The sequence below is a fragment of the Falco biarmicus genome, chromosome W, assembly GCF_023638135.1.
Source record: "Falco biarmicus isolate bFalBia1 chromosome W, bFalBia1.pri, whole genome shotgun sequence".
NCBI lineage: Eukaryota > Metazoa > Chordata > Aves > Falconiformes > Falconidae > Falco > Falco biarmicus.
This window is the reverse complement of record NC_079310.1, coordinates 3,172,505-3,180,590: the sequence shown is the minus strand read 5'-3', so window position 1 is coordinate 3,180,590 and position 8,086 is coordinate 3,172,505.

Below are 8,086 nucleotides of genomic sequence, written 5' to 3'. Positions count from 1 at the left end.
AAGCAGATCCTTAGACTCAAAAGGTTCAAGGAGGGGCCTCTGGTTTAAAAGAGGAGGAAAATTACCGGATATTCCACTGGATAGTCCCTTAGAGCGAATGTTAAGATATTGGAATAGCTTAAGAAGCACTAACCATAAGGACAAGGCGGATATGATTCAGTTTTGTATGGTTAAATGGCCAAAAGAACCCTTAAGACCCCAAGTATTTTGGCCGATGTTCGGGTCCACAGAAGACTGGGTCTGTCAGGCTTTGAACATTTATGTTAATAGCAGAACACCCATGGATCTGGAAGAGAGCAAGTATGCTGCGGCCTGGTTGGGACTAACGGAAGCACCTGCCACTCTGATATTTAATTTAACTACAAAAAAGGAGGGTGAGGAAGATAAGGAGTGGGAGCCCCTTGATAATTTACCCCCTCCATATAACCAACCCTCCCCAACTGCACCAACCCCTAGCCCATCCCCACCTGCCTGAAGGACAAGAAGTCAACAAAGGAACAGGGAAAGGGAACAGGAAGGGGCTGAGGATCAGAGGGGTTTATACCCGCTGTGGGAGGTACCCTTGGGAGGTAATCAGGGAGGAACAGGCTTTGTGACGGTGCCCCTCAATACGTCAAATGTGATGAATTTTAAAAAGGAAATGGGTAATTTATTGAATGACCCTCTAGGGGTCGCAGAGAGATTAGACCAATTCCTGGGACCCAACACGTATATACGTGGGAGGAAATGCAGTCGATTTTGGGGATCCTCTTCACAACGGAAGAAAGGGGAATGATTAGGCAAGCGGGAATGAGAATATGGGAGAGGCAAAATCAAGCCGGACTGCCCAGAGATACAAAGCGGCCGAATGTGGACCCTAACTGGGACCATCAAACGGCGGCGGGATGACAGAACATGAGGGATCTTAGAACTATAATAATTCAAGGTGTCAAGGAAGCAGTACTGAGGGGACAGAATATTAATAAAGCCTTTAATGAACACCAAAAGAAAGAGGAGTCCCCAACGGAATGGCTGGAAAGGTTAAGGAAAAGCCTCCAAATGTATTCTGGCCTGGATCCAGATTCACTGGGGGGGGGGGGGGGCGGGGGGGGAGGGGGGGGCGCTATTGAAAACTCAGTTTGTGGCAAAATCATGGGAGGATATACGGAAAAAGATAGAGAAACTGGATAACTGGCAAGACAGGGGATTGGAGGAATTGTTGCAAGAGGCTCAAAAAGTCTTTGTGAGGCATGATGAAGAAAGACAGAAAGCTAAAGCAAAAATTTTTGTCGCTGCTCTCAGAGAAAGCCAGAAGGGAAAGGAAAAAGGAAAAGATAAGGGAGGTAGCTTAGACAACAGACTGAAAAAGAAGGACGGGAACTTCCCAGCTTGTTATTATTGTGGGATGAGAGGACACTTGCAGAGAAACTGTCGGAAGCGACAGAAAGATGAGAAAATGTTTAAGGAAGATTAGGGGTGTCAGGGGCTATACCTTCTGGGGACCCAAACATCTACAGAGCCCTTGATAAAGTTATTAATAGGTCCCCACAAGAAAGAAGTTTTGTTTCTGGTAGATACGGGGGCCGAAAGATCGACTATCCAGAATATACCAGATGGACTCAAAAGGGGGAATAAGCAAATGTCCGTGGTAGGGGCAAAAGGGGAATCCTTCCCTGTGTCAATACTGGAAAACGTTGAGGTAGAATCTGAGACCTATGTGGGTCTTAATGATCTTTTACTTGTTCCAGAAGCAGAATATAACCTATTGGGGAGGGATTTGATTATCAAAATGGGCTTAAAGCTTAGAGGGGAAAACGGAAAAGTCCGGTTATATACATTAACAAAAGAAGATGAGGGAAATATAGATCCCCGGGTATGGTATAAGGAAGGGGAATTGGGAAAGTTGGAAATGGAACCCCTAATGGTAGAAATAACAGAACCCCAGAAACCTATAAGCGTAAAACAGTATCCCATTCCATTAGAAGGAAGGAAGGGATTAAAACCAGTCATAGATCGGCTATTACTAGGAGGGACTTTAGAGCCATGTATGTCTCCCCATAATACGCCTATATTACCCGTAAAAAAGGCTGATGGGACATACCGATTAGTCCAAGATCTAAGAGCTTTAAAAATTCCTCAACATATCCCCTTTTTCTTTTTGGGCAACCCATGCCTGATTCACAATTGATGTTAAACCTTTCTTCAAACAAGAAAATAAACAGCCTAAAATTAAAACATTACAACAATCATTATAACAAAGCGTATTCCTTCCATCAATAACGTCTTTAAACAACCTGTTATCCCCAGTCCTCTCAACCATTCATCAAAGGGATTATCATCAGCAAGATGACTTCTTGTTTATCGATATGGAATGATCGGAAAGGTTCACACAACACATCCCTTCAAAATCCTCAAAACCGTGCCCATGTGCTAATAACAAAAAAATCTATTGCAGCCCTATTTTGCAGTGTAGCTTGCCTAACACTATCTACATCAAGCAATAACGAGCTTAAAATCTGCGATGTAAGATCCCCAGCACACTAACCTTCGTATATTCTTAGCATTTAATGCTGCCATTGCCCCCAGCATAAATATGGAGGCTAGGACATTTGCTGTTACAGAATGTAGATCGACTCCGTCATTACATGTTTCATCAAAGGTGCGCAGTGCCCTCCGTGATCTATGAGATTGTTGAGTAATTATTAATGTCTTTCATGTGTGGAGTAAACAAAGTTAAGCGCTCTAAATAACATGGTCCACCAACAGGATACAAAGGAATCCCCAGCCACGCGCTGACTCCACATATCAAAAAGACTCCCGGTGGCAACTGATAACCCCCTGATACATCTACATGTAAACCCTCAGTTTTCAATTCACCCCAAATAGGTGAACCAGTTAGATTTTGAAACCCTGTATAAAATCCCCGTACACTTTGACGCGTCACCCATGTATGCCATGGGTCACCAAACCAAATTACTCCAGTGCCATTCACGGGTTGAAGTGGTGGTGACGTGAGTACAGTCTGCCATATCTGTTGCAATAACATTGACATATTCGACAGGTACAACGCTAGCCAATAAGTCTAACTCCTGTAAAGGTATATGATGTGATGTGGCTGATTTAAATTCTCAATAACTGTCTTCTGCCATGCTGCATTACGCATAGAAGGCCAAGCATATTGTCCATTCGGACTCATACATGTACCATTCTGATTGGAAGTCAGATCCACTGCTTTAACATTCCAAAAACAATCAAAATTTATTTCATTCTCTTGCAGGGGAATACCAATTAAACAAGTTCTAAAGGGGTTGTCTGCCTGTTGCAGACTTAAACAAAACCCTGTTATTCCCATGATATTTGCCCATGTCACCCATATGTTTGTCCTAGGCAAGATGTCGAAAATACTTTGGCCTATAGGTAAAAAATTCATCAAGACCATAAACCAAGTCCTCAAATCAAACATGTTTACTCCTACAATTTCCACCTTTTTTAAAATTTTATTTTATTATTATTACAGCCAAATCGTTTTAAACAAACAGACCATATCTCAGGTACAAAAATGGGTTTACAACATTCCACACCACAAATCTGTGCTTTCACAGATTCTGATGATGTGTACTGTCTCCAAACAGCATGGTATTGCATTAGCCGTATGTTTTCTCTTGCTTCATGCCCGGTTACTAATCAAACGTACAGTACTCAATTTACTGTCCATACACCCTTCACACCATTTACATTTAAACTTTGGCTTACAGAACCATTTTACCTCACATAGCATACATTGGCACAATACCCGTGGTCTACATCCCCTACAACAAAGACAGTTTATTCTGTCTGCTTGCTCTGAGTCTTCTCTTCCGTCTTCTGATCTTGACATACAGGTCGCATGAACTTGCTAGGGACCCATATAGGTCCTTTATCTGTGGAGATACAAAAATAACCTCTACCGATAAATAACACGGGATTAGGTCCTTCCCATACGCCTGAAGCCATATTTTTATACAGAACATTCAAACCAGGAACTGTAGTTGTTTGTTTCCCTCACGCTCTTTGGTGATGTATAACAACAGGGGGCCCCTCTCTATCCTCCGTAAGGGAGAGATAGTTTAAGGTAAACAACACCTTAGTCAGCCGTTTAGTTACATCGATGTCCTGCGATACTTTCTGTCTCTGAAGATAATCCTTCAGGGTACGGTTTGCCCTTTCAACAACTGCTTGCCCCGTTGGGGAGTGAGGAATCCCTTTAACGTGTTTAATTCCCCAAGTTGTCATAAACCTAGCGACTTGTTGACTACTATATGCTGGACCATTGTCTGTCCTTATTTCTACAGGTACTCCCATGACAGCAAAACAAGACATTAAGTGTCTCTCCACATGTAATGCCTTTTCACCGGTTTGTGCAGTGGCCCATATAAAATGAGAATAGGTGTCAATTGTGACATGCACATACTTAAGCTTCCCAAAGTCAGGTACATCTGTTACATCCATTTGCCAAACCTGAAGTGCCTTCAGACCTTTTGGGTTAGTGCCCACCCCTAAACCAGGTTCATGATGGCTACATTGAGGACAGGAGCGGACAATACCCTTTGCATCTGCTATGGGTATTTGATACTGTCGATGTAAAGACTTTGCATTCTGATGAAACATCTCGTGGCTGTTACGAGCTTCTTCAAACTTATTTGTTGGAGGAGTTATTGCTGGACAGCTGACTGCTTCATCAGCTCTAGCATTACCTTCGCCCAAACCAATGGTCCACTGGTGACTTCTAATATGCATAATACAAAATTCACGTTTTCTCTGTCAAAGAGTACTACGCAGTTGTAGAAACATTTCACCAAGATGTTGGTTCTTTGTCTCTCTCAACAAGGCATCTTCAATGCACTGTACTACACCAACTACGTACAATGAGTCTGATACTATGTTTACAGGTGTATTGTTCCAGCTTCCCAATGCCCAACACACTGCTTTCAGTTCTAAGGTTTGAAGGTTGTCCCGTGGTTCACCGGTGATCACTTGTTTCTGCCACTAATTATCGGATTGCCAAACACACGCAGCCTTCTTCATCTTTCGTCCTGCATCTGTAAACACCGTTGGCCCTTCAACTGGTCTTTTTGAGCATAACGGCCTCGCAATCCACTGGTAATGCTCTAACATTTTCCAGAGAGGTCCTTTTGGCCGGTTGTTGTGTACAACACCTGTATAACCCATCAAGGCTTCCTGTATGGCTGTTGAATGTCTCAGGAGCCACTCATAATCATCATCACGGACTGGAATTCTGGTATCTGCCGGTTCAGTCCCATCAATTTCAACAATCCTGTCTCTTCCTTTTCTCACCAAGGCCGCTACTGCTTCAGGGCGACTTAAAATACGATGTCTGGGTTGCAATGGCAAAAACAACCACTCTAAAACAATCTCCGTATTCTCCCCCTTTTTCTTTTGCCATTGCAAAAATAAGGGCAAAAGGTGAAGTAGCAACATTACAAATCAAAAAGGACAACGGATGATTCTCCATTCGGCGGCCACACCAGCCAGTCTGAATCTTGCGGGACACAACTTCTAGGGCATCCTGCTGTTCTGGTGAACAAATTTGAGGACTGTTGGCCTCGGTACTGTGCAACCAGGATCGGAACGGTTGCAAATCATTGTTAGTGAGGCCAACTATGTTACAAACCCACTGTAGATCTCCCAAAAGCCTTTGAGCATCATGCAGAGTAGTTATTTGTGCAGTAAGAGTTACCTTCTGGGGTCGCATCTGAGCATCCGAGATGAGCCAGCCTAGATATTTCCATGGGGCCGAACGTTGAACCTTCTCAGGCGCCACAACCAAACCACATGATAGAAGGTGGTCAACAAGCCATTTCATTTGATCATCTGAAATCCCTTGTTCAGCGACCAATAAAATATCATACATATAATGGTAGATCAGGACGTGAGGCCAACACTGCCGTACCGGAACAAGTGCCCAATCTACAAAAGTCTGACGACTCGTAGGGGAGTTCTTCATTCCCTGTGGCAAAACAACCCGTTCATACCCTTTGACCAGAGCTGCATGATTTATTGATGGCAGAGTGAAGGCAAATCTTTGCGTGTCAGCAGGATGCAAGGGAATCGTAAAGAAACAGTCTTTCAAGTCTATCACAATTTGCCAATTCTGAGGAATCATCGTAGGAGTTGGAAGACCGGGTTGCAACGCTCCCATCGCCATCTTCTGATCATTAACTTTCTGTAGATCATGTAAGAGTCTCCATTTCCCAGTTTTCTTTTGTATTACAAAAATAGGAGTATTCCAAGGACTTGTAGAAGGTCGAATATGACCTATTTTCAGTTGTTTCTGCACCAATTCTTCAGCAATGCGCAGCCGTTCTTCTGTTATCGGCCACTGGTCTACCCAAATTGGCTTTTCTGTCAATCATGTAATCTTCAGTATGGGTGGCTGCCGATGAGTGGCCGTGGTGCAAAATGCTGGTCAGTTGTCATAACTAGTCCCAACTGTGACAAAAAATCCCATCCAATCAACCCTGATAATGTATGTGGGAGTTGCATTACATATGGCTGAACTACAATAGCTTGGCCATCTTCAAACTGCAATGTAATCAAGTCTTTACTCTGTTTTGGCACTTCTGCACCTCCTACTCCTACCACTTGGGTGATTGGAGCTTGCAGTTCCCAATTCTGGGGCCATAGGTGTTGATTAATGATGGTGACATCTGCCCCGGAGTCTAATAGAGGTTCCAGAGTAATTTGCTGACTGCCTTTCTTCAATTGAATCTTCTGATATGGTCTTTGATTAAGATCTAATGTGAAACACACCTCAAGTCCGGTAAATCCAAAATCGTCTTCTCCTCCCATCTTAGATGGCTGGCCTTGCTGTCTGAGTTGCTCATATGATTGTCGATGCGCAACAAGGCTGTCACAGGGAAGTATTTGAGCAATTTTACTTCCTTTTGGAATAGTAACAGGTGGTTGTAATGCATAGGCCATAACTTGTACATGTCCCGTAAAATCTGCATCAATTAACCCAGGTAAAACATCTACTCCTTGCCTTCCTGTTGAAGATCTCCCTAATAAAAGTCCTCCAACTGGAGAATTCACGTTAGACAAAGGTCCTTTTACTTCAGTTGGAATTAAAGTCACTTCTTTACCATTCAAACTTACATCTACTGCAGTTGCCACGTCCACCCCGAGGCTCCCTCGGGTGGGTGGGATGTGCTGGTGTAAGAGACCACATTTTTCATCTGCGTTGTTTGGGCCTGTACTTGTGTCTTTGCGCGTAGACCCGACGCGCTGCGCTGCATGTTTCCCGACCTGTTATATCTACAAACAGCAGTAGCATGTGTATCTAAGTTACATTTGTGACACCAAACAGTCTTTGAACAAGGACGCCTCATGTGTCCAGATTCACCACATCGATAACAAATACCAAATCCTGATTTACCATTGTTCCCCCTTCGATGTCCACCTATATGATTTGTTAAGGCTGCTGCGATTATATGCCCTTGCTCCCTCAACGCAGCAGTAAAGGCAGCCACTTGGTTATTTTGTTCGGCTCAAGTAGCTCTAATCAACGTTTACCCATAAAAAAGGCTGATGGGACATACCGATTAGTCCAAGATCTAAGAGCTGTGAATCAAAGAACGGTGACTAAATTCCCAGTAGTGGCAAATCCTTACACACTATGCCTTCTGGGCATGTCCATTAGAAGAAAAATCCAGGGACTATTTTGCCTTTGAATGGGAAGATCCAGGAACAGGAAGGAAACAACAGTTGCGAAGGACAGTATTACCACAGGGGTTTGCTGAGTCTCCTAATCTGTTTGGACAAACTGGAAAAATCATTACAGTCTTTTGAGACAGAGGGGGAAGTGAAGTTACTACAATATGTGGATGACCTACTAGTGGCAGGAAAAAACAAGGATGATATGCGGAAAATCACTGTTAAACTACTCATTTTTTTGGGAGAAAAGGGACTGAAGGTGTCAAGATCGAAACTGCAGTTCGTGGAGAATAAAGTAAGATATTTAGGGCACTGGCTGAGTTATGGGAAAAAGAAACTGGATCCTGAAAGAGTATCAGGAATTCTGGCCCTATCAGCACCAAGGACCAAGAAA